A 27,616-nucleotide genomic window follows, 5' to 3' on the forward strand; every position below is an offset into this window, starting at 1 on the left:
GTCATATTACCTTAGCAGTGAGAAACAAAAACAGCTTTCATCATCTGTTTTTTCAGGGAATAGCTCCAATGAAGCCAACACAGTTGAACTGCTATGAAAATGGAGCTATTTAAAAATCATGTAACAATAACTGTACACAGGCAAAACCTGGTCCTCTGAGAGATGTGCAAGCAAATTCTGGCCCTGTGTGCCTGTGGCTCAACAGGATAGATTCTGCCACCCACTGATGCCATCTAGAACAGCTGCAAATAGGGGAGCAGTTGTGATGGTTCTCCAAGAAGTAGGTTCCTAGATACTGAAGACGCCTCTATACCTTGCTAGCATCCCGTGAAGAACTGGGTTGGCGGATACCTCTGTAGTGCCCTATTCCGCTCACACTCCAGACTGAATGCATGATTGTGACTTTGCTTTCAAGTGCAAGTCAAGTTAGTACTGCATGCATCTATTCCAACCTTTACTCCCACAAGTAAATAAAAAATTTTAAACCATCTTGAATTGATTGGCAGAGAACAACCCACCTTATTTTAGTTGTTGACAGACTGCAATCCGAGGCACACGCAGAAATAAAGAACTATTCTGAATACATGGTCTCTTCATAACCTAAATATCCCAAAATGAAACAGTTCATATTTCAGCATAACTGCAAAGTTCATCACTTATGTTAGACTTTTTTCCTAAACACTGATAACACTGAAAACCATTAAGCAGCAGAAGTCAGAGAACTGATGTCTGCAGGGTGTCATGAGAAACACTCATTCAGTAATTTCTTATTTATAATTACTATTGGGAATTGTCACTTAATCAGCCCTAAATTCATTAGTGCCAAGTTGATTATCATGCTGGATAATCTATCAAGATGCCATGCAGCACTAAGTTAAATGCCTCACAAGAAAAAGTCTGCTACGTCAAAAATATTTCCTTTATCAACCAAACTTGCAGCCTCATCAAGAAGTAGCTCCACAAGCATCTATTCTATCACTTTGTCCAGGATCAATATCATAGCTGATGGATTAATCATTTTTTGTATTATCATATTCACTCTTATTGACTCTGGTGCAGTGCTAGCTCCCTGCCAGCTCAGGGAGCTGCTTGGCCAGCTGGTGAATGAAGCTTTTCTGGACTGCTGGCTTAAACTTTCTGTCTTTATTAATCTCCCTGTTCTGAACAGCAGCTGAGTTACAACATGTTTACTTGTCATTCTTCAAAAGAAATACATCTTCTTTTTGCTTTTTCCTAACTGCAGAACATAAACATAAACCAATGGAAAATCCAAACTTTTTGACTTGTTCCTGTAAACACAATACCTACCTAAAAATGAGCCAATACTACTGGTACATCACACTCTTCATTATCCTTAAACATTTCTTTGCAGTGTCTGTAGTACTTCTGAAATGTGTTTTTTGCTTATTGGTGCATTTTGAAGCAAGGGGAACTGTTACTTAGTCTGCACTCCAATTTGCCATGAAGGCTTGTGCCACACAAATGCCAAACATGGTGGCAGTGCCTGGAGATGAAACAAAGGTACACCACAGCTGTGCCAGTGTAGAAAAGCAGCTGAATGTCTGCTCTGCTCACACCAGGTACATGATATATTGGATGTGTGTGCATACAACCAATACACACATGCCTCAGGGCTGAACTGTCCTAGCTTCTGTGCATTGAATTTTAGATGACTTGGTTCTGGAAACTGTATGTATTTGCAGAAATGAGTGCTGAAATTCTGACCCCAGGACAGCATTTCTCCAGACTGTTGTACCTTGTACTAGCTGTTACTAATCTCACTGTTTCTGCCCCTGAATTTAATTGCTTATTTACATCAATGGTTTCAGTGTTGATTTAATCTTTACTGAATTTTAAATAATTTCTTCATTTGCCCCCCCCCTCCCCCCCGATTTTTTTTTGTTAAAGCGCTAAAGAAAGTTCTAAAAGGCTAAGAAGAAATGTTTTATTACTGGCAGGACTATTTTTTTATAAGAACACGTGAATCTGCTTGCAGAATGTGTTTCAGGCAAGCAAAACCCTCCTCCATGGGGGCTCTTGAGAAAAATGGCAAGTTGTCAGTGATGACTGAGGAGCAGAACTTGGATACAAAATCTAGAATTGCTATTGTATATATTTATTCATGCACATGAAGTGCCCCACCCAAATTGGGACACCCCAAGTCTGGACTGACACAGGTTTCTGATAGTTTCTTTACAGTCTTATTGAATTATTCAGGTGCAACACAATTTCAGTCATCAAAAATTCCCCTATTATGAATCACCAGTGGGAGTAAAACTTTGCAAAGCAACAGTATATCTGCAGCATTCCTGCTGCCTGTTGATCCAGATGCTCCTGGAGTCAGTCTTGAGACAGACAGGTCCTTATGATGCCAGATGACACTAGGAGAGTTTCAGAGATGTGCTAGAGGAGCTAGGATGCTGGTGCTGTTCAGGTCACCGAGGCATGTCTTTTCTCACTCACGGACAGCTCTAAGCTTCTAGGCCAAGTCCTTCTTTCCATGACTGCCCTTTAGCTTTACTTCAGCATAAACAATATTAAACTCTCATGTAAAATTCCTCTACCTTTTTCCATTACAAGGTATAATGTTACCTAATGAATAGGACTAGCAGCAAGGAGGTTTTCATAAAAATAATTTTTTTTTACTACTAATGAAATGTTTGCCATTTTGCTTCAGATGAATGAAAACAATCATCTAATGAATACTGCCCATGAGCTGTAAACACAAAGTTCTGTTGTACTGCTTGCATGGCAGACACTCTTTTCAACAGTAATAAACATACAGCAAGCGACAAGGAAAAATTATTGAATAATCTGTGTAGATATCCAAATAGCTTTCTATAGCAGTAATGTTGACATATGTCTTAAAATTCAACTGACCCTCTCTTGAACTCATTAAAACTTTAGGCCCCACTATATCCCTGACTATATTTTACAATGTAAAATTACTTCCTTAAAACAAAATAGACTAAAGAAGAATGGGTGAAAGAAATGGGGATCAAGAATCTGTTCTCTGTCAGTGTTCTCAGCTGCTCACCCATTTTTCCTTGGAACTCAGTTTTTTAGTTTATCTGCCTTAGTCTGTCCCCTTCAACTTTGTTCATCAGAAGTTTGTAGTTTCCTACATTAGTAGGTAAATTTATATATTTTATTTCATAGAGCTTTGCTAGTCTTTAAATAGTCTTTGAATTATAGAAATAATTAAAATATTGTAACAAATGTATTTGCTTAATAATTTTGGCATCTAACTATGGAAATATTATTCACCAGATATTTACCCTTTTTAAAATAAAAATTAAAATTATTGCTCAGTAAAAAATAGATGAAAGTCACACCATAGAGTAGACTTATAAAACCTCTCTCTCTGATTCTTTTCCAAGCTTCCCAAATCAATCACATAGCACTGTCTTTTATTCCATCTGGTTTGCCAAGCACTTTGTGAATGATAATATAGACTTTAGTAATTACATATTAATAAGGGCTTTTTTTCCACTTCTACCTGAAAGTAAAAAAGATGTTTCCATACTCTTTGAGGAAGGAAACACTTTTGAAAAGAGTATTGAAAGAAAGCTGCAACAAACTCATACAAACTCAGTTAATAAATGAGCACAGAGGTTTGCATGTACAATCACAAGTGGATGGTGACCAAAGGTTGGACTTGATGATCTTGGAGATTTTTTCAACCTTAATGCTTCCATGATTCTATGATATCATGGCCAAAGAAAATATGTAAAGTGTACAAATAAACAAGCAAGTAGTGTTCAGTTTGCATTTAAGGAATCTGGAGTTCTAACACAGGGTCCTTCTCATCCCAGAGGCAACTTTACTGCTGGCAATAAAAAGGAGGTTTAGCTAGCATGTACTTTTGCTGCCTTTTTTTCTCCCAGTAAACTAGAAGAAAAGGAAAACGCAGAGAATTTATTTCAGTAACACCACCAGAGCTAAAATAAGCTTGCCATTTCACTCTCAAACTAGAGCATTTACAGGAATCCCTTTGCACCCCAGAAAGAAGGTAAACTTCCCATTACAATTAAACATTAATTCACAAGTTCAGAAATCTCAGGGGTAGCATTTTGCTACTTTGCACATAAAAATGCTTTTGACACAGACTTCTCAATTCTTATAAATACAGGGAACTTCCCTATGCAGCAATAGAAGAGTCATTCTTGGTTGAAAAGAGAAGCACAGCAGTTTGTATCAGTTGACAGTGACAACTGATGGGTCGGAGGATCTGAGTAGGGATTCCCACTTTGTTACAGGCTTGTTTTGTGCTGAAAGCATGAGAAATTCCCTAAGTATTACATTGAAATTCCCTCAGTATTACATTAGGTAGTCTTGGGCAAGTATTAAATTTGTCAGCATCACAATTTCTTGATCATAAAATTGAAAAAGATGAAGCAATGTTTGGGTAAATCAAATAAAAATTAGAGATGTCATTTAGAATGAGGTAATTGATATTCAATGTTCATTTAGTTATTAAATAGTGTATTTATCCTGATTTTCAAATAAATTACTAGTTTGTACACAGTGCTCTAATAATTTGGACTAGTTATTGCATTCTGTGTACTATATGAATTATTTGTTTCAATTATTTGCTGAAAGCAAAGGAGTCCTTTCAGATTTTTTGAAAGGGAAAGAAAAATTAAAATCTAATTGTTATGAGAGATTTTTTCTTTTCTGGAAGATAATATTTAGCTATTCTAGTATATCTACACACTTTTAAGTTCTTAGTGCCATGAAGTACTAAATTAGAAAATCTCTCAAACCACCTCTAATGAAATAGTTATGTTGGATCTTTCACAAAACAACCATTGGTGCAATTTATTATCATGCCTAAATTAATGAACTCTCCAAGGACAGGTGAAATAGCTTATATTTTTTATAATTACAAGGTCACATACAAACCATTATTCCAGAACAGCCATTTATAATCACACTTTTCCAAGAGTAGTCTGGGTATCTGCCATAGTCTTACTCACATTAGCTTCAGTAAATATCTCCTAAATGGCTTAGAAGCTCAGTTTTCAATCTTTGATGTAGTAATTCTTTTAGATACCCATTCTAGCACTATTTTTTTTGTTCCTTCTACTAATATGAATTGTTTCTCCAGCCATTTTCTCCAGACTCTCATGTTCAGGAGCTATCCTTTTGTATGGCTGTGCTTTGGGAGTTTTAAAATGTCTTTGTAAGTTCCTAGTAAGAAAGGTTATCAAAAAAACCCCTTCACCTTCAACCCAGGAATAATAAACCTGTCATTTCTCTGTTGTTAGGCAAAGTAATCATATTTCTCTGCTGCGGTGCATATCCCCTGCACCACCCCTCAGGCTGCTTTACAATTTCAGGAATGCTTGTTAGGTCCAAGCCTTGATTAATTATTCTTATGCAGTTAAGCTCCCTTTGAGCTTTTAATTGGAAACATTATCTGCTCCCAGGAGTTTCTGTTGTCTAATGAGGTCCTGTTTCCTAACAAAGAGTATCCCTGGTCTTCATGTAAACCATTCTAGACTGATTCTAACCTGATTTTACTTTGTGAACCTTATCACCAAGCTTTGTGCTTTTGCAAACTTATATTAAACCTGCTTTTGTCAACATTTTGGTCAGTGTTTCTCTAAGCGACCTAGACCACTCATTCACAACGCTCTCTCTTACCTTTCACTTTTCAGACATTTCTTTCAACTTGCTAATGACCTTCATTTTTGCTTTCCCATTGTCACCTATTTAATTGAAAGTCTTTTTTAGCAGTTAATTTTGCTTTAGATATCTCCGTTTCTGATTTCTTGTCGTAAAAGTCCCTGAATGTAATTACCTTTCTGTCCTTTGATTAAAGCAGCTTTCATGCCCTAAATCAGTGCTGGTGACTTTTCCTGCAATAAGCTCAATGACATCATGTATAATTGTCATTTACTACAACACCTCCTCCTGTCCCTGCAATTACATTCCAAGGTTCTCTTACTGAGTATCTTCTCTTGGCATTCTTTCCTTTTCTCTGATTTAGATACATTCTCTGGGCTGCTTCCTAACAGCCTGAGATGAGACTGGAGCAGTAAGTTAGCATGAATACTTCTTCTACTGCTTCCCTTTTGAATGCAATAGCTGGCCTCTATGAGGCAAAAACAGTTTCATAGATATAAAACTTCAGCTGCAAGTGTAATAATCTCACTGAAGTACCCTCACTGCCCTCTACTTTGACTCTGCAATGTTCTCCCACCAGGCTCAGCAGTAAGGACTCCATACCGATACAAAAGATGCAGCATGAGAATTCAAGGGGAAGAAAGAAAGGATCAAGCCTCCTGCACCAAGTCTTAGATCTCCTCTCCTCCATGCCAGTTTCTTCTCAAAGGATGCTGTGCTGTTCCTAGATAAAAGTATGCCGTAAAAACTCTTTTATTTAGCAGGGCTTACAATTCTTGCTTCTTACAGCAGTTCTCTGAGTCTAGCTGAAGCTAGTTACAGTTGTCTATTGCAGCTCTAGAGAGCAGTCAAGACCAGACAGATGAGAGTCTTTTCACAGTCCTTCTTTCAAACTGTCTTTCCCCATTTCTCAGTCTTGATCTGAACATCTTACTCAAAACAGCAAAACAGATAGTTTTTCATTATGGAAGTCCATAGCATGATTTGACACGTTTTTCTTGAACGACACAGGAGAATAAATATTTTATATCAAAGACAAATCAAGGTTAGATCAGAATTCAGTAATTCCTTGTATGACATCTATAACAATTACTGACTAAACAATAACCTCATAGTGCAAGGGTATTTTACTTGACTTAGGTGTCATCAGAAAGGAAAAGACTAAAAGAGGTGATCTAATTTTCTTTACCATATGTTTTGCATGTAGCTTTTGGCTTCATTTGTTGGAAACAGAGAATCATAGAATAGCTTGGATTGGAGAGACCTTAAAGAACTAGTTCCAACCCCCAATGACAATGATTATAATGATAAAACATATAATGGTAAAAATTACAATGATTATTATGAGAAGACATAACTCATTCCAAATGATTGATTTCAGGCCAGTGTCTCCAGATATTAAATATCAATTATTTCCTATTTTGTGTAGGTAGGTGGGTTAGATTAGGCAATTATCCATAAACATTGTTTTGGTTTCCATGGTTACTCAGGTGATTCTGGCGCCTTTCTTCTACTCCACTGGTTGCTACGGATACAAGTCATAAAATACAGCAGCTACAAGTCAAGATTGCAGGGGTATAGTCCTCCTGCATGCTGCACATATATGCAATACATCTTGTTTGACACAGCATTTGAACCCTGAGGGCATAATCAGTGAAGTTCTTTGAGTTAGCCAAGTTAATAAATTTGTTATAAAAGGAGAGGATGCACACCAAACATAAAATGGATATGACATGGTTACGTTGCCCGAAATAAAGGACTTGAGTACCTTTTGGCAAAAGATAGGAATATCCTGATCCTAACTGTATTACAAAATGCCAACCCAGACCAACAGAAACTGAATCAGAGCAGAGTGCTGTTTACAGTTAAGGTCAATACTATCTTATGAACAGTGAAAATCTTCTGCATTGTACAGTAGGTACTTATGTAAAAAAAATCCACAGTATTTGCGCTGCAATATGTAAATGGACAAAATGAGACCAAACGGCCTATAAATGTAGAAAGAGATAGAATAGGAAGTGCACCAAACTAGGTTTATGTTTTTCTGCTCACAAAATTGCAAAAGGTTTATGTGGGCATTGGTTTGTCTAAGTGTCTAAACAACATGGAAATACACAGGAGACACAATTAACCTGTATTCAGAAACTAAGCCTTTAATCACCTCCATCAGATAGCATGTAAAAAATAGATGCTCTTTGTAATTTTGCAGTGCACATATATTAAAAAAATAAACCCCTGTATTTTCATTAGAACACAGTCCACTAAGATCTAAGCTTTTAATTTCTTTCAAATGGCAAAAATTTAAAAAAATATAACAAACAGGTTATATTTACTGATATATTAATATATATATATTATATATATTTGCTGAGAATTATTAACTTCTGATCTTGTAAAAACTCAAAATTTGTTACAGGGTGCTGTAACACAATATGTCATCCTAGTTGCAATAATATTTAGTTTTGAAAGACATTTTAAAGCATAATTTAGAAACCATTCTGAATATTATTGTTGTCTGAAACAACAACGTTTCTGAAATAGAATGTGACTGAACAAAAAATGCCTTTCCCCCCATGAAGGAAAAAGCTTTAATTTTTTAATGGATGTTCACTCTGTGCTACAACTTCTAGAAATCCTGAAAATTAAGTGTCTAAATAAAAGCTTGAATTGTTTTTCTTCTGTCTTGATATTTTTGGGGATCTTTCCTTGTAAATGGATATCTCTCTATTTCCTTGTCTAAGACACTATGTCTAAATTATAATTTTTTTTTAAAATCCATACAGGAAATTCATAGTACTTTTTTCTAGTGTTAACTGTGTATTATTGACAGTAACTTTTTAAATGTACAAAATGTGGGCAAAAAAATAGAAATGGCTTTCATTTCTGAAGCATACACTATCCTAAAGTTGGATAAAGTTAATGGACAGTCTTAAAAATCTGCTTGAGGAACATAAGAATAAATTCTAGAGACCAAGAGTCTGATGTTTAAAACATTACATTGCAACTTTAGATGCTTGACAATTTTTATACTAAGATATTACAGAATCTGTCGCAAGAGTCTGACTAGTTGCAGAAGAAGAAAGCCTGTTTGGTTTTTTTTTAAATATAATTAGTAATTCTTTTCCTTCCATCAAATTGCCTCCTTTCCTCTCTTTTAAACAGATTTTCACAACTTACATCGAAGTTTGAGTTTTGAGTTTGCTAGCTGATTAAAAATGCTAGTAGTCAGCTGAGTAAACATCTCCATGAAGAGATTTGCAAATTCATAATCATACTTCATTTAGGACCAAATTAAATAATATTAACTGTAATTGAGGAATGACTTCTTAAGTTACCAGTGTTACAAATCAAAGACATTAAAATTACATGCAGAATTCATTAAGATGCTGCAAGTTTATGTGAAAGCTGGTCCTCAAAACACTGCTAATCAAGCAGAAAAGATTCTAGTAACACTCTCAAAAGTGCTGATGCAAAGTATGGAGCTAAATCTTTAGGCTTGACCTGAACACAAAAATTAAATTGGTATATTTAGCTCTAACATTAGTAAGCTTTTGAGTCCAGGATTTTCATGTGACTTTCAAGAACTGGCCAAAATCACTCTTCTAGAAGAGCTGCACTCTTAGCCATGGAACATGCTTCTGTGTGTTGGAAAACAGCTGCATGAAAACAGAAAAAACATACTGCAGAATTTCAGCAATACTGAAAAAAATGTGTAAAGCAAGAATATAATGCACAGTGCCTGTATGGGGTGGGTTCAGGTCATCAGACTTTTCTGATGCCTGTTCTGAGTCACTTATTTGACAATTCAACCTCCCTATGCTTCGTTTGAGTTTGTTTGAGGATACCAAGGTGTAGGTATTTGAAGCCTTAGAGCTCTGTAACTTCTTGCCAACAGGTGATATGAAAACTAAGTGCTAACACAGGGTCAAAGGGAATTTGGATGCTCGTGGACTAGAAATACACAGGAATACCACAATCAGCTCACAAAGACAAAACCAGCTGGACACTGGACAAATATAAAAGTTACCATGTATATTTTTCCCTAGCTGCCTGATTTTGGCAACAATATAGGACAGGGTACTGCACTGAGTGAACATTTGGGTTGACTGTGCTTATGTAAGAAACCCTTGACATGTAATTTTAACAATCATCTCTCCAACATAAAAGACAGTAAGTATGAGTGTTACATGAAAGATTCTGCTCAAGATAAAACTACACTGTGAGGTACAAAAACACTTGAAGCTCAGCCTGGATAATTTGAAATAGCCTGGATTTTCTGTTCTGAGCCCTACACATCTCCCTGTAACTATAAACAGTACACTATAATAGTGATATGGTTATAAAAATGGGCCATGATGACACCATTTCTTTTTTCAAAAGCCTCTATCTGCTTTTATTTCCCTGTTTCAGTCAGTTATTTCTTTTAGGAAGGCTGGTATCACAGTACAGTTTCTGGTTGAGTACCTTTGTCACCATGGGCCGAAAAGGCCAATCATTTTATTCTAATTTGACATGTGCAACCTATGCCAGTGTGTTTAATTCCTCTCTTTTCTACAGCTCACTTGTTTATAAGGACTGGGTAATGCTACAGGCACCAGCTACTGCAGGCAACAGTAATAAATTCTCAAAACACGAGGGGAAGAGAGCTGCAGGGATCAGAAGGGTACGAGCCCTCATTTCACCTCCTGTTTCACCACACACCCGTTCCTTCCCTTTCACCACCCTGGCACCTGAGGACCCTCCCTGGGGGCTGCTGGCCTGACCTTGCTGGGCACTGCACTGTGCCCTCAGCTGGGGCAGACGGCCCGTCCTGCTCATGCATGAGGGTGCTCATGCCCTACAGCCACGGTCATGGGTGTGCCTTTCCACTGCAGGAGATCATGGCATAACATGAAATCACCAAGGACATTCAAATTGAGGAGGGATAGACAGTAAGAAGTAGCCCTTCCTCTACAATCAGGAGCCCTGGTCTCCTGCTGGCCTCAATGAGCTGCCCAGGTGTAAAGGAAAGTTACATCTAGACACAGCTTTTCATTATTTTTGGCTATGTGAAGGGAAACCATGATATTACAACTGAAATAAAATTTTAAAGGATCTTAACATACCCAGAAAGCTTCTCAGGAGTAACTTGGCTTAGAACCATCATTATAAAGTCTCATGACAGTTAAGGCAGAAAACTCTGTATTTGATTTATTCATTTATGTTCCCAAATAACTAAAAGCTCATACAATCCTCAGGTGCATGCTAATTTTTATGGAACAGCTCTCAAATATACCAGCAACAGAGAGCATTTGTGGTTTTTTGTATTGTTTTGTTTTGGTTTCTTTTCATTTTGAAAAGCTTTTTGTTTGCTTAGACTTTCAAGGAAATGGTGATGATAGAGAAAAGTGTGGTATAACCTTATTTGTGGTTTCCCACATTGCCAAACTGTTTTTTATAGTTGCCTTTTATACACCTTTAACCTATGTGAGTTTTTTTACAAGGAATGAATCTGATGTGAAATTATATTTCTCCCTCCATCTTAAGTGACTGGGAGCATTTGAGTGCTAAGAACTGGGACTGTAATTTAAGTGATAACAGTGGTATGAAATTTGGAAGTCTAATTGTTAGAGTCATATGATGCAGAAAAAGGAAGTCTAGTTAAGACTCACAACCTCAGTTCATATTCACTGGAATTTTTAAGGAATTTCTTCTGTACCAGTTGTCCCTTTACATCTGTAACTTTGACAAAGCCAGTGTTGTTCCCTGTTCTCCTACATCTGGTTGTGAGCGACAATGCCAGCACAAGGAAACAGTGCTCACAACTTTTGATGTGTTTCACATTCTCTTCTTCCTCGCTAAGAGCAAAGAAAAAACATGAGGTTTGCTTTCATTACTTACATCTCCTATCCCTCCTGGGAGCTGCAGCCAAAGGACTCATGGGGAGGGTGAAGACAGGGGGCAGGAATGTAACATTCTTAAGGATCCCTGAGAAAGGAAGAGCATCATAAACTCATGCTTTATCAAAGAAGCACCATTTCACACACCCTTCTACATTATGACTACTTTTGTTTCTCTAGACATAGCTAATTTCTCTGTGTACCTTCAGGACTATTTTGAAAGAAAAGAAAAACGCTATTAATGGCTGATATTGTAGGACAGGTTTTTAATTTGGAGAAGAAAGAAAAGAAAAAAGAGGTTTCATTACTTTGAGTGACTTAGCATCATGCCTAAGCTGCAGATCTATCTCTAGAGCTGGCTAACTGCTCCCTCCTTTGACAGTAGTGTTTCCTCACCTTTGAAAGAGTGAGTGAGTGGGGATGTAATATTTTTATTAGGTACAAGCAAAGTCATAACACTTTGTAAGAGACAATTCATTTTCTTAATTGCAGACACAGGTAAGAAGAAAATTATATTTGGTGCAATTAAGTGGTTAGTCACTCTTCCAGCATGAGAAAATCTTGCATACAACTTTTTAAAATCTTTTTGAACTACAATAAAGCAATTATATTTTTTAAAAAATTCAACAAAAAACACAAATGCTAAATGTTTTACTGACAATTGAATATTAAGCAAGCACAACATCTTTAATTAAATACATTTTAAACCACTATATACGTACCAATATCGCTAACATTCACAGAGCCCTTGTATCAATTTACCTCTTACATTGAAATAAAAAGCAAAATAACTGCTGAATATGGCAACTCAAACTGGTAAGAAAACACCATAAATATTTAAGGCTATAAAAACAAAAAAATGTAAAACCTAACAAAATATTTATTAGGCTACAAATTTGAATTCTTTTCCTTAATCAATGATATGATGTTATGGAAACTATCCATCACAAAGGATTTACATGAACATGGAATATAAGAAAATGCAGTGATTATCTCCTATTGATAATCAGAAACAACAATGGACCTTGATAAAATTCCATATTACCAGAAGCATTATTTTATTAATACTTTCATTTACGCATCAAAAAAAGCAACTTCTTCTGAGAAGTCAGGCAAAGCTTTAAACATTTCTACATGAAAATAGCCTGAAATTACTGAAATCAGAAGAGATATAACAAAATAAGGAAATGTTAAACAACTGTGAGGTAAATAATAATTAGATGGATAAAAAAAAGGGGAGAAGCAAAACCACAGTAATAACAGGAAATAATTTTATCATGACTAAAAATATACATCTAAAGAACATTTATGCTCTTAGCTATTGAATATAATCTGATCTTAACTATAGAAAATAATCTGAAACTGTAAATAATAAAAAAATTGTTTACAAAGAGGCTGTCATTTCAGTAAGGCTGAGAAAATGGGAGGCTTAAATGGAAGATACAGTAGGCAGTCATGTTGTTACATTACAATTGAAATGAAAATAATATTGCATCTCCAACAACCCATGTTAAGATCATTACTCTGTCATTATGGATTCCTGCATACTTGACAATTAATGGACTTAAAAACATAAAGAAATGTTGTAAAACTACAGTTTTGATTAAGGAACAGGGAAAAAGTATAGACTGCCTCAATGAAACATAACATACTTCAACAACAGAAAGAAGGAAAGGATTACACCGTGTCACTCTAACCTTTTGCACTCTTATTAGATTTCCTGATACTGTCACTGGTGGGACAGAGAAGCCAATAAAAACCTACTCAGACACAACTGGTCAAGGCAGAAGCTTTACCTGGGCTGGCAGTAGAATTGACATGTAAGAACAACTGGACAAATGTGGCCAAGGTGAATTCACCTCATTCCAGCTTTCAAAAACTTTTACAATTACTGATGAATAAAACAAAAAAAAAAACCTGTCTCAGATGCCTTGAAGGTGAATACTACTCTCTTTTTCAGTGTTGGTAGACGCTTCCTTGAACTAAAACAAATGAAGTTGTTTTACCTATTTAAGTGGGAAGTGGGAAAAGGTTATTTTCAGAAAAGTGCAACACAATCTAATAAGGGTTAAGTAACGTGACCTAAGTGGCATATGCCCCAAACCTCTTTCTTTTGAAACAGATGTCACAGGGAAAACTTTTGAGCAGCTGGTTTAGCAATCCAGTTGAAAAGGGGAAGGAGAGTAGCGTGCAGGGTGACTGGAAGGGCTGTGCCAGCCCCCTGTGGTGGAAGGGACCTCCTGTATATCACCATAATGTTATGTTATGTCTCAGGTCAGGGCTTCCCTGACAAGGCAAGAAGCTGCTCATAAGGTCCACTTGGCAGTGATGGGAGGTGTATGTCAGAGGCAGACTCCAAAATGAACCTGGATATCTGGGACTGAGTTAATTGTCCTGGGTGATGACAGCTCCCCAAGACTTTTGTCTGTTCAAATGAAAGCACTTATTGTGGGAATGCAGCTGGAGGTAAGCAGATCAACATTTACCTAGAAGGCTATATTTGGAAGTTTTAATGATTTTGAGATAGCATTATAGCATACTAAGACTATTATTTCGGGAGGGTTAAGCCTATTAATTTATCAATTATATGAAAGGCAAGAAAGGCTCAGCAAGAAAATACCTTCTTATCCTCACCCATCAGCAACCTGTCTTCACAATCTGTTTAGTCATTTCATAGCATTTCTGGAGTTTGCAGACTGGCAGCAGAACAGGCACCAGGTGCTGCTGCTGGATTTCTCAAACAGGAGCTGTTTGCTCTGATTCCTTTGCTTTTGCGTAGGAGTAGCTGCATCTTGATCTTTCAATGGAGAAGACAATCTGGAAAATCAAGGACACTGGATCAGCTACCCCTGTGCAGGAAAAGCAAACAGGGACAGTTACTGCTTTCATCCTTTTCACCCTCTTTTAATTAAAACAGTGGAGAAAACCTCCTGAAAGGACATGCAGAAGTCTTGTGTCTCTAAGCTTGTGCTGTGCTAAGGACCCTTTTGCATACCTACACAGATCCTTTAAAAAGTGCTAATATTGAGAAAAGAGTCCTTCCTGAAGATAAAATGATTTTTTTTCTAAATGTGCCACTGTATCTGGTGGCAGTCAGAAAAATTAGGATCACACAAACATATGAAGTATTGGAGGTCAATTTTCTTCTCCCACTGGGTGAGTAAATCAAATCCCAGTGCTGGCAGGAAGGCTTCAAGGCATGAGAAATGGGGCTGCCACAAAGGAAAGATATCCAGGCTTCCTCTCTCTGCACACACATCCTCTTCCAAGCCAAGTAGACTTGGTCAACAATGGAAATAATAAGTGTTCTCTTCCTTTTGTGTTGTTATTAGAACATGTTTTAGGAATTCACATTATACTTTTTTATTTGAAATGAGTAGACTCGGTCTCCCTAAGCTGGCCAAAACAGCCAACACACAGAAATCACAGAAACTGTAGAATCAAAATTGGCACAAGAACACACAAAAAATTTTCTTTTTAAAATGTCAACAGACAGCTCCTTTAGGCTCCTTCATACATATTCAAAAGCAATCCACTATTACAGTTCTGAGGTATCATTCCTTACTTTAGAGAGCAAGCACATAAGTCACGACCTTCCCATACTGAGGAAGACATTAAGTAGCTTCAGGAAATATAACAGCCCATTGCTGAATACAGTTGGTAAGGTGGGAATCAGACAAGGAGGTAAAAGCTGTTGTTCACTCAAGAGATGACATTTTTACATCTTTAAAACACTTTATTTTTTTCATCATCCTGTAGTACCTGCAAAACCTTGTTTACCCCGAGTCAAGCACTGGCAATTCATCAAAGACTGAGCAGAACTTGGCAATACAGTAGCATCACTAACAGGTGGAGCAGAGGATCTGAGACCTTGATAGGCTGGTGCAAAACAGCATGAAACCTTTGCAAGTCTGAAATTCACTGCTCCTTTTTGTTTTATTTCACTTAAAAATGAAATTGCTTGTTCTAAAATGTTGCTGAGGTGGATATACTTAAATCACTTCTCTATGCCACGTGGACTTTGGTGTTGAGTAGAAAAATGCCTCTTTCCAAATCCAATTGGTCTATTATTTTGGAGTGGAGCTGTAAAAATCAAAGAAGCAATCAAACCATTTCTGCATGCCCTGACTGCAAACAGAAAATGGCAATGTGGCAAGAATAGAGCAAAATCAAAGACAGAGAAATGCTGAATATTTTGTTGAAAAGCTGTTCTAAATAAACTATGGGTTCTCTTGCAGAGGCTTCCAACAGAGATGTTTGCCATTAGGACGTGGGACTTTGCCAGACAAGGAGCACTGGCTCCCCAGCCCAATGTTTATCAGACAATTGGAAAGGTAAGGATCAGAAGGAAGGTAGAATGAGGATGTTTGAGCTGGGGAGCATGCCCCAATGCAGCCCATGCCTGACAGGCGCTGCCCTCCTGCTGCAGTCACCGTGAAGCCAGTCACCGTGGGAAATCCCTACCAGCAGTAACAATGTCCCCAAAACACTGCACGTGGAGACAGAGAAGCGAAAAGCTCCGCAGGTGTCAAGCGTAGGGAGACCTGCACGCAGGGATGATGTGTGGGATCCCACCTTGGAGGCCCCTTGGCAGACCAACAGCAGTACCGTGGCCGCCTTTCAGGCGCCGTCAGCCAAAGCGGCGTGAGGCAGAGAGCTCGGCTGCCTTCCCGCTACACCTTGTCGGCTCAACACCTTCAGACCTTTGCTCAAGGTCTTCAGACCTGGGAGACCTCTCGCTGCTCTATCTCCAGGTCGCGCCCATGGAACAGCAAAAGCCCTGTCGGTGCAACACCGTGGAAGGTGCCACCACGGTCCCGCCGGGCGGGGAGGACAGCAGCGGGAGCGGGACCCCGTGCCGAGGGGGCTGCGCCTCCCGCTCGCCCCCTCCTCAAGATGGAGACAGGGCACCTCCTCGCCTTGCTGCCAGTAGGAACCGCCCCCCCCACACTCCCTCTTGGGATGGAGCTGGACCGACCCCACCTCCCCGCCCGGGGGCCGCCTCCCACCCTCCCCTGCCGTGCCCAGGGCGGCCGCGGCTGCCCTCAGGTGCGGCGCGCTCGCGCGGCGGCGGGCGGTGCGTGCCCGGCGGGCTCTGTGGGCAGCGATCCTGCGCGGAACGCGGCGGCCGCCCCTCGGCAGCGGCGTGGAGGGACGGCGCCTGCTCCTGAGTCAGCAGCGGCGAGGAGGAGGTGGCGGCGCCTCCCGCCCTGCCCAGCCCAGCCCAGCCCGCCCCGGCTCCCAGCACCCGCGGAAGGGAGCGAGGAGGGGCGGCGGGGCTGCGCCGGCTCCTGCCCTGCGCTAGGTAGGGTCGCCACGAGATAGGATCGCCGCCGCGGCCTGGGCGAGGGTGGGGAAGGGGCGGAAAACGGAGCCGGTGCTCGGGATGAGGCGCTCCCCGAGCCGGGCGCTGGGCAGCCGCCCTCGGCTCCCGGCGGGGCGCAGCCCGGGCTCCGGGGGAAGGGGATGGGAACGCCGGGATGGAAGGCTGCGGGACGGCGGTAGTAATGAGCCACCCGGTCTTCCAGGGAGTTCTTCACTCCTTGACTCCCCCGTCTGCGTGAAGCAAAGTGTGTGTCCTGTGCGACCTGTTAGGCCGTGGGGAGACACAACAGTGGGCTGCTTTGGGGAAACTGTGTGTGCGTGTTGGCCGATAGATGTATTTATTTATGTACGTGTAGAAAAATAGGTATTTATGTATGAAGGATCAATTTTGATAGACTGTTTCCGAGGTGTTCATGTGCATTTAGCTATGTTCAATTCGAGATCAGAAATCATAGCTTTATGTTGTTCTCTGTGTGTGTGTATGTATTAATATTTATATATCCAAGGAATGTAAGAATATTACTCTCGCCAAGCTGCCCTCCAGTGTTCTGTCAAAGTGTGGTTTTGTTACAGCCCAGACATGTATTTATGTGCCTGCTGAGAATGGTGCTAATGTGTAGTATGTGAAATGCTTTGTTAGATTGCATTCTGAGCAGTAGAGCAGAGCTTAAACAGGAGAAAATGCCATGAGTGATTTTTATATCACTGCAGTTTTGGGTGTTATCTGCATTATGGTTGCTATACAGAAACATTTCCATCCTTCTCCTGACCCCCTTCAGCCGCCTATTGCAGAATAGTCAGATAGTTGAGGGAACAAAATGAAATGCAAACTGTTTTGCCCTCTGTTCCTCCCTTATCTGTTTATACTGAAGGAACACTGTCATGTTCCTCACACTGACTGCATGACAAGATAGTGTAGTTGATATATTAAACTCTTTGGGGTAGGTTCACTATCTGTTTTTGCCTTTGCAATATCTTGTAGTTGGAGACTGCTCCTCAGCCACACAATTTGAGAGCTGTTTGTTTCATGTATCTTGTAAGTATCATGTAAGTATCCTTGTGTTTTACAAGATTTGACTGTTGCAGTTGATGTTTCACAGTTAGACATTGCATTGAGCCAAATTTGAATCTCTAAAAACCTGGCATAATACAGAGTTAATAGGTGATACTGTCTATACTCATTTTAGTAGCTTAGATGATGGGAGGTGAGCTGCTCAGCATGTTGTGGGTCTCAGTGATGCAGGTAAGGTGAGAGGTGTGTACAAGCTTCTTGGGCTGATGCTTCTCCCTAAGGACAAGGCAGTGGAGAATGCAGTATAGCCTGGATTTTACATTATTTAAGATAAGTGGAATCATTGTCATGATGGTCTGTCAAGGATGCTGTGCACAGGGAATGCTTGCCCAGTTTAGTCTTCTCCCCACCATTTCCTTTGAGGAATACTGTGGTGGAGGGCTGGAGGAGTGCTTCTGTAACACTTCTGAAAACTTCAGGTTCCACAGAGAACACATGCAACTATTAATCTGCTTCATCTCCACTAGCTGTGTATCAGTGAGCTGTAATTCTGTCGATTTTAACAAACAGCATGAAGTGATGAAGTTTTGGTGATCTGGCCATGCTGTAGTTTGTTTCTGCTTTGCGTAAAGTTGACCTTTCACCACTCAGGTTTTGGATGCTGTCTGAGCAGGCTGCTAATTTCAGTGGCATGGAGATGGAGGAGTTACCGTGGGCAGGTTTCTGAACCTGCTGCTGAAATCTCCATCAGAAATGCTTTAAAACCAGTTTATACTCTCTCCTACCCATGTGCAAAGACATGATATCTGCTTCATGTGGAGTCTTTCTGACCCTTTCCAGCTGTACCTTCTGTAGTATTGGAGAAGGCTTTCTGTGGGCTACCACACATACCAGTGGTATGGACTTTGCATACAAATCTTTCCTTTAAGGAAGTGTGTGGGAAAGGTTTATGTATGCTAGTCTTGATATGTTAGTATGCTAGGTACTAAACATACATCCTTAATGGAAAACCAGTGATTAAAGGTAGAACTGTGAACAAGTGCTTCATATCCAGCAGTCTTCAATTTCAGGACAGTGGAGAAGGCAAAAACCATTGTAATGGATATTGTACCCATAGGGAGTAATCCTTCCTACTGTCAGGCAGTTAGCTTTCAATTTCAGCCATAAGGTATCTTTCTGTACAAATTTATAATCTAATTTAACAGCAGATATAGTTGCTTTTCCATTTAAGCATCTAATCTCTTCCTGAGTGATGCCAGGGTATGACCACTGAGTATTTTTCAGGATGATGTGACTTTGTACTGAGCAGAATTGAGTCAGTCCAGTTGGTGATAATATGGATGTTGTTAGGCTAATGCCAGTTTTCAGGCTAGTTAACCTTGAAGAGGCAGTTCAGAGGTTGTTTCCTATCCTGATACATTTTCTTTGCTAAATCTGTCCTCTGTACAGTTTGTTAATTGTTTTGCATGTTGCAAGGAGTTCCCCTACTAAAATACAGATGGAGTTTGGAGAAGTAAAATGTACGCAGTTACCTGAGACTGGGCTCCAGAAGTTTGCATCTTAGGGTAGTCTGTGTGTACACATGTGCTTTAGCTGTTTATTACAAGCAAGTGATTTCCTGAACAGCAGTTAATTAAAATGTCTGTAAGGTTGTGTCTTGAGGTCAAAAACTGATTTTTTTCATTGTCTTTCGCTGTACTTCTGCATTTTTTGCCGTGTAGCTTCCTCTTTCCACAGACTGGACTGATTTCACGACACATGGGCTGCCATTTTCAGTTACGGAAACTGGATGGCACATTGTATGAGGTTTGAGCCCAAAGATGTTCAAATTGCAGTTTTTGCCTTCTCTGGCCTAGCTAATTTTACAAAAGTCATGAGAACTTAATTACCTTCTGGTAATCGGTTTTTCTCTGGTTGAAATCAATGAATGGCTTAAAGGATAGATAAGTGAAAAAAAAATCTTTCAGGCAAGACTTTTCCATACTGGACAGCAGACTAACAATGGGCATGAAAATTTGCCATTGTCATGTGGGTTAAAAGACTTCCCCATGTCTAGAAATGGATTTGCAGCATCCAGCTGCTCTAAAGTTCTTTTCTTGAAGGCGATAAAACAGCAAGGCAAATGTAGAGAATGTTTGTGTACTTCATCTGGAAGATTTGGGCTTTTCTGGCTATCTGCTGTTGTATCCATACCCCTTATGCAAGCTTTTTTTCCTGCAGTGTGTGTTATTGTATCTCAGGCAGTCACTGGGTGTTCAATACTCTAATCTCAGAAATGGTCAATTAACTTCGTTGGCATTAATACTTATATTTCTTGATCCAGTCTCTGCCAATCAATCTGTGAAGAGCTTTGAAAGCTTTCATAAATTAGATGCACCTCTAAGTCTGGCTTTATCACACTACACCATGATATAAAAAACATTACCTAACATCCTAGTGCAGCCATTTGACTTCAAGTGTCAGACTGTTATTCCTTCTGTATGGTGCTTTGTTCGTTAATGAAGGTAGTACTTCTCACCTGAAGGCCATATATCAGAAAGCTTGCATCTTGTGTAAGGGAAGTGGGTTCAGAGAAATTCTACAGTAAAACTTAAATTTTAGTGTAGTTTTGCATTGTCTTTCTCCACAGTGTTTGCCTTGTGAGTGCTATCAGTGCTAGAGTGTCAAAGTGAAGTGTAGTTGTTAGTTTAAGTGCAGCAAATTGCACTGGACAATAACATAGACATTTGCAACTCCTTCTGTAGCTAGTGTTGCTTTGTCTGAGGTTACAGACTTGGGTTTTTTTGAGACAACCTCAAGTTTTATGTGACAGCTGGCCTCTACATTTCAAAGATAGAAAGTGTCTGCCATTTCCTTTGAAGTGTGATCATCTCTGTATTCAGCACTTCTGAGACCAGTGTCTGGGGTTCCTGCATAGTATGTTTGAAAATTTGGTCTCCAGTCTGCAAATACTAGCTTTGATTTTTGAGTAGAGATCATATTACAAGAAGAGTAATTTATTTTCTTTTTTAAGTATTAGATACTAAGTAGCAGTATTAACAATTGCAACAGTTCAAGTTGTCAAAAAAGAGATCTTCTAAATCCTAGTACTGACTTAAATGTGGTTGGTCAGGATTTTGTCCCATGAAGTTTTTCTTAAAAAAAAAAGGGCAATATTTAAAGTCTTGACCAATCTATGAAAACTATGAATCTTGTGCGTTTAAATTGTGTGATTTTTCTCTTCAGTAGAGAGGTATTTGAAGATTGAGACTTTTTCAATAATTACTGTAGTTCAAGAAATGGCACTTTAAGAAAATTTGTCAAAATCCTAAGAACTGCAATCCAATAATGATGTTTTGGATCAATTACATTTTCCTTTTAATTTGAGGATGTAGAATATAAGTGGAAAAAAATTGCTCTTAGTTGCAGCTCAATGCTATAGCAAAGCTTTTTTTTTACTTTTAGTATAGTCATTTTTGACCTTGAGCAAGTGCAAAATACATTCTTGTGTTCTTCGCAATTATACAATCCAGATTAAACTATCCATGTGAGGATCTTTCTTCCACCTGTCCTTTTAATTTCCTCAAGTTTCTCCAGAAGCATCAACCTGCACTTGCAAATTGTCCCTGAGTTGCACAGGGATGCCTCAGAACCTAGCTGGAGCCTGCTGTGCAGTGCAGCCTGCTGTGTGTAATTGCTTTCTGCCAGAATGGCACTTGAAGGAACCAGGCAGTCGACTGAGACCACACAACTTTGTCACACAGGCCTTCAGTCAGCAGTTGGGGAATAGCAAATTTGGATTCTACAAACTGAAGAAGATTTTTACCACCTTCTCTGTAGTTGTATGTATCTTTTTTTCAGGCAGTTTGCTAAATCTTGTTTTGCTTTTTACATCCAAAGCTCAAAACTGATGTTATGTACACCCACTGGATAGTTTTCTTCTGTCACCTGTTTTCCTTTTGGGAAAAAAATTATTTAAATACTAAAAGATGGACAGATAGATGGACAGATGGATGGGTAGAGGATGGATAGATTGATTATGAACTACTCTTCATGGAAGGCTAATGACAGGCTAGATGAAAATCCAGAGGATTATGCAAGGTTGCTTTGTCTTGCCTCTGCTATGAAAGGCACAAGATATCATCTTGTTCCTTTAAGCTCTCCCTTTATGGATCTCACTTAATTTCATTGTGGAGAACATATTTGAAGATTGCCTCACTTATCAGTTCTCTCTCTCCTTTATGTCTTTGTGAAAGTGGAAAACAAATGGAAACTGAGTATAATGGTTTAGAGGAGCTGTCCAACAGTTTGACTGCCTTCTGAAGAGAGGTATTTTGATGTGTCTGGCCTGTTGTGGGGAGAGAAGGGCTCTCAGGTGTCTACTGATCTCACTCTGTGCTATTAATTTTCCTAAAGGTTAGTTTTTGATTAGCCTTCCCTCCTTGCTGGGCTGTCTGACCTCAGGGCTATGCAAATGTCTGTATTGAAAATTAAGTAGTAACAAACGTGAAACATGTCAATCCTGACACCAATTATAGTGTTTTTATACCTTAGCAGAGTAGTTGGTAGCCATTCATTGGTGGATTCAAAATCTTTCCTTCCTTGTCAATAGCTCTTCATCCCATATATCCCTGCTAAGTCTCTCAGCTTTAGGATTTCCACAATTGTTTGCACTCTCCACCACAGTTGTAATGAAGGCTGCTGAAATCCTGTAGAATAAAATTGCTCTTTCTGTCCAGCACTGCTCTTTTCTCTTTGTCTGGCTGTTTGGTGCTCAGCTAGCTCCACTGGTAACCACAGCTCTGTCACTTAGCAGTTGACAGAGCTGTGGTTACCAGTGGAGCTAGTTGAGCATGTATTCAATCCTCCTTAACACGGCAGAACATATTCAGCTATTCAGTTTGTTGTTTATCACCATTACCTTGCTGTTTGTGCCCTAGACCTGACTGAGGAAATTGATACAGAGCTGAGATGTAATACCAATCTAATGTCAGCCTTGACAAAGACCTGCAGAAGACCCTCTTAATAAAAAGCAGAGAAACATTTGCAATTAAGTCTATATCTTGCAGCTGCAATAACATTCCATCAGAAGTCATAGTTCTGTTCTCAGGTATGGGTACCTATTGTTAGCAAATTGTGTGAGAGGGAGGTGACTTTGCGCAGGTCATAAGCATTGATGACTCTGCACTATCTTCCACATCTGCTGAAGGGCTTGAAAATTATTTAGATGCCTAACTTGTGGCAGTTTTGATGATGCATGTTCAGACAACACATGTTATTGTTAGAAGTCCTAGTGGCTGCATGTGTCCTGAGTTTTTCTCTGTTACTAGAGACAAATGCTACTGGCATGAAGTTTAATTTTCTTTCCTTCTGTAGTATTTATGCAATGTTAATGCTCAGCTATTAAGTAACTGTCTCAGGTACCAATGCAGGTACCATAACTGATAAAATAACCAATTTTAATTCTTCACGAGAGCTGGATTTCCTGAAGGATTGTTTTATACTACATTTAAAGAAATGCTGACAAATATGTGTGTTTATGTGTATAGACACTTTCATTAGATGTGGTTATATGTTCATTTACTCAGCCAGCCTGCTTTATAAAGGAAATGCTGTCAGTTCAAAAATAAGGATTTGCTTTACTGTGGGTTGAGTTTCAGGTGCCATTTCAGTATTTCTTTTGGCGTGTTCCCTAGCTGTGCTAGTGACCAGAAGGGCAAGTAGGCAAGGACCTCCTACCTGCCTTTCTCACTGATGCCAGTGTGGCTGGGCCCAGTGTTCAGGGCCCTCATTCTCCTGGAGGTTTCTGCTGCCAGGCAGTGCTCTCTGACTGCCTTCATGACACCGTTTGTCCCTATCTCTGATTTTGTTGGCATGCAGGGATTCTGCTGCGCCTTCTGTGGAGCACCAGCATACTACCTTATGCTCTATTTGCAGTTTCACAGCTGGAGGATTTAAATGTATTCCCAGACACAGGTAATTCAGTCTGTATGCATTCTTACTGCTAATGGCCCTGGCCTAATTATGTGTAGGAAGTGGCAATATAGTTCTGCTTGGCTGACCCCTTTCTCTCTCTATGGGAGAAAATTACTTGAGTCTGCATTAAAGTTAAGGTGAACCAAAATGCAGAGTGATATTTGGTGTGGAGGAGAAGAGGAATATGAAGGAAATTCCTTTCCCTGGAAATTTGTTGTAGTTCATGTGTTATCTATGAAAAGATGTTGTGGTCCTGATCAACAACTTGCTATGTTTAAAAGGTCATGAAGTCGAAATGTTTGTATAGAGGAATTAGTTGAGACTTTCCCTTTATCCTGTTGGCTAGAGCACTGCCAAAAGCTGCCAGCTGGAACAGAAAACGATAATTTTCAGAGTAAGGCAATATATGTATATTATAGACCTGTTTTGACCATACCTGCTGCTCAAGGCTGCCATCCCTCTTCTAGCTAAGAGTACAAGTCAGACTTGAACTTTTAAGAGCCAAGAAATGCCAAAGTAATTACCAGCAATGCTGTCTGCTTATGTTGTTATAAAAATAACAGGCTTTGTGTTGTATGTGAAGGATAGAGATTCAGCTAGCAAATTAATCTCGTGGCCTTAGTTATTTTTAACTGCTGGGATCTCAGGGCTGGCCACCTTAAATTTTAATGTGTCTTGTGTTTGTGTGATGAAACTTGCACTTGTGTAGAACAGAAAAGTATCATGGGGAAGATAAGAGAAGCATTGCATGCACACACTGCAGCACTGTTTACTGTTTTAACAGTTTAAGAAGGCACACAGTGTCTGGTAGCTTTGTTCTCATCTGTGGGTCAGAAGCTGTGCACTGAATTGTGACTGGGTGTGCTTTGTGTCTGAGTTTGATCCTAATATCGGGAAGCACAAGCTAGTGTTGCAGTGAATGTGAGCTCTTTTATTATGTGGAAATTAAACATCAATAGACGTGGAGCCACAGAGGAGCTTGGGAGGACACAGTGCTGCTTTTGTGCATTCACTGTATCCTCACATGGTGTGTCCCATCAGGATGCAATGACGATTGTGCATGTGGTCCAAAGTCTAGGATTTTGCTGCTTTGTTGTGTTTTCTTAATTTAAATTAAAAAAAACCAAAAACAAAAACAAAACCAAAAAAAACCAAAACAATCCCAAAAAAACCCCCGAAAACCCAAAAAAAATTATAAGCAAACAACAACATAAACCAAACCAAAAAAATACAAACAAACAAAACCCCTAAACAAACAAACAAATCCATGACCATTTGCTTCAGGAACTTTTGTTTCTGAAGTAACATTGAAAAAGTCTGGATCATTTGCACCATCTCTAAATGTTTTTCTTAGTGCTGCTAAGAGTTATCATGTGGACTCCTCAGGGAACTGTTCTATGGTAAAAAGAAGCTGCTACTTGCCTCTTTTTAGTGACAGTGAGATTGTAAAGTTGGCCTTGCAGAGGAAAAGGCGTATAAAATAAATAAAATGTTTTTCCTCCTCTGGTTGTGGTTAATTTTTAACCTCGCAATGTTCTGATACCAAGCCCGATACATTTTTCCTTAGGCTAAAGAACTAAAAGTCTCTCTTAGGCATCTGGTCCATTTAGCTGTTTCTGGGATTGGGTGAAGGTTACAACAACTGCACAATATCTCAGAAACCTTTATCTGCAGTAGTAAGTTCTTCTGCAAATCGTGGGGTTTTTTGTGGCTAACAACTTTTCCAAGTCTAGAAGGATTTCCATAGAAACAATAAAAAGGCTGTATGTGAAATTGTGATCTTACCATAATAATCTCTTCTATCCCTCAAGGATGAAGTATTTGGGGTTTGTGCTAATAAGATGGGAACATTTAATAGGGACGTAGCATACTTCTGCTACTCTGTTTTTCCCTCAGAATCCACAGGAATGTTTCAAAAACCATTGAAAGATGAAGCCTGTAAAAGCTGTATGCTCTGTACATCTCTCTGGTTTAGTTTGAATGTCTGAAATAAAGCACCAAATAAAAATAATCACTTTGGGTAATGTGTTAGAATAAATGTTCATGGGCAAGTGTATGCTGCTGGATTCTGCTTAAGGAAAGGTTTAAGAAGCCATCTCTTTTCAGCTGGAGATCCCTGTCTGTGTAATGAGATCCGGATAAATAGACTTTCTCATGGTGAGGGAGACCATATACTGGCAGATTGTCCAGGATGTTTGTGGAGTCTCCATCCTTGGAGATACTGGATCTGTCTGGACATGGTCCTTGGGAGCCAGCTCCAGGCTGCCCCACTTGAGCTGAGAGGTAGATGAGGTGACTTACAGAAGTCCCTTCTAACCTCAGCCATTCTGTGGATGGGTTGTGTTAATCTCCATAGTTCATTTCAGTGTGAAATGAAACAATTCTGTTCGCTTCACCTTTACAGTGAAATCAAAAGACAAGGCTCCATGTTGTGGCACCTTCAGGACTGACACTTTCCCTCGTGTGCAAAAGTGCTCAATTCTCTTCAGTTGCCAATGATCCTGTACCCTGACCCTGCTCAGTGGCTATTTTAGTGGCTGCACAAGTGGAGCATTTAGAATGACTTGGCTTAAAGAAAATAAGGACTTTTGGTCTTTTTATCCGCTCCAAAACTAAGATTATAGTATATGGAATATATTACAGTATATGAATAAGGTTATAGTTGATGGAAGAATAGATGTCCAATTAGGTAATGCAAGACAGCAAAAAAATGGCCCTGTTAATGAAAATTTTGCAGTACCTGAAAGCATCCAGACATTATTTTGCTCTTTCTCAGGCCAAGCCTTACTAAATTTGCTACAGAGGAGCACAGCTCCTCTGGCAGGAATGCTTCCTGAGAGAACATCTGACTACAAATATTTTAATAGCATCATCTTAGAAGCAAGACATAATGTTGTGTGTTTGTTTGATTTTTTTTTTTTCTGGATTTTATGTGGATTTTTTGTTTGGTTTTGTTTTGGGGCTTTTTTGTGATCAGAGATAATTTTTCTAATTGTGCAGCATAGGAATAGATTGGGAGACCAGCTTCCTCTTTACTAAGGCGGCTGTCTTAGGAAGGAGATTTTGTTTTATGTTGGATAGAACAAAGGTCACAGAAGTATCAGGCTTTTGGAAAGTTAGTAATAGTCTCTCCTAGTTTTACAGGGAGCTTTCCCAAAGCCTTATCTTTTTGTACTTGGGGCAGTCCTTGCTCTAGTTACGTTCTGTAGTCATTTTGTTTGCATTTTGAGCAAAGTTGGTGCTTGTACTACAGGCTTGAGGAGAAATGGTCAGAGTCCAGTATTCTTTGCCCCAGCTCATTTAGATATTTCATGTATGGAGCATGAAAAGTCTAATATCAGATTTAATTATTTGGAGATACTTACTATGACACAGGATTTCTGTTTTAGTGAAGCAATACAAAGTATGCTGAAATCACCATGCAAATATCCATTATGGTAGGCAAAATGTAGCTGTGGCAATATACAGTTCTCTCTGAATACCAATATGATACCCATCACTGGTTTCTATAATGCCAGCATCACAACACTGGGCATCCTCTCTCACTGGAATGGAACATGTGGGTTGAAGCTAGCTCAGGCCCATTGCTGTCTTCTAAATTTTTTGTTAGTTGTTTATACTCTGAATCAGGTTAAGCCACCTGTTCACTTGGCTCATGCTGGTCTCATGCTCACTGGCTTCCTCAGGGAGGCAGCCACACTCTTTAATGAACTAACTGGGGAAAATATTTATTCTATCAGTTGATTCCATCAGTTGATAGAACTCCTAGCATCTAAAACAAGCATCTAGTCCCTTTAGTCTTGAGACAAATACA

General features: G+C 39.4%; 1 protein-coding gene and 1 long non-coding RNA gene across 7 annotated transcripts in view; one reads left to right on the top strand and one right to left on the bottom strand.

Moving 5' to 3' along the window:
- Positions 1-1,959: 1,959 nt before the first annotated feature.
- LOC135302084 (uncharacterized) lies at positions 1,960-16,357 on the bottom strand. Of its 2 annotated transcripts, XR_010363788.1 has the most exons (4): positions 16,306-16,357; positions 14,131-14,359; positions 11,512-11,598; positions 1,960-9,287 (listed from the first exon to the last, which is right to left on the bottom strand). It is a non-coding gene; the product is annotated as an uncharacterized LOC135302084 (long non-coding RNA). The 2 variants fall into 2 exon arrangements; XR_010363782.1 differs by lacking the exon at positions 16,306-16,357 and having other exon boundaries at positions 14,131-16,287.
- Positions 16,358-16,521: 164 nt separating this feature from the next.
- Positions 16,522-27,616, top strand: part of KIAA0319 (KIAA0319 ortholog) — a 52,991-nt gene continuing 41,896 nt past the window's right edge. The window contains exons 1-2 of one of the 5 annotated variants that reach the window (XM_064422574.1): positions 16,522-16,815; positions 17,818-17,871. The gene's annotated coding sequence lies outside the window, so the exon portion shown is untranslated. Of the gene's footprint in view, positions 16,816-17,817; positions 17,883-27,616 lie in introns of all 5 variants that reach the window. The other 4 variants (XM_064422552.1, XM_064422558.1, XM_064422566.1 and 1 more) reach the window with 4 other exon arrangements.

This window comes from Passer domesticus, chromosome 1 (assembly GCF_036417665.1).
Source record: "Passer domesticus isolate bPasDom1 chromosome 1, bPasDom1.hap1, whole genome shotgun sequence".
NCBI lineage: Eukaryota > Metazoa > Chordata > Aves > Passeriformes > Passeridae > Passer > Passer domesticus.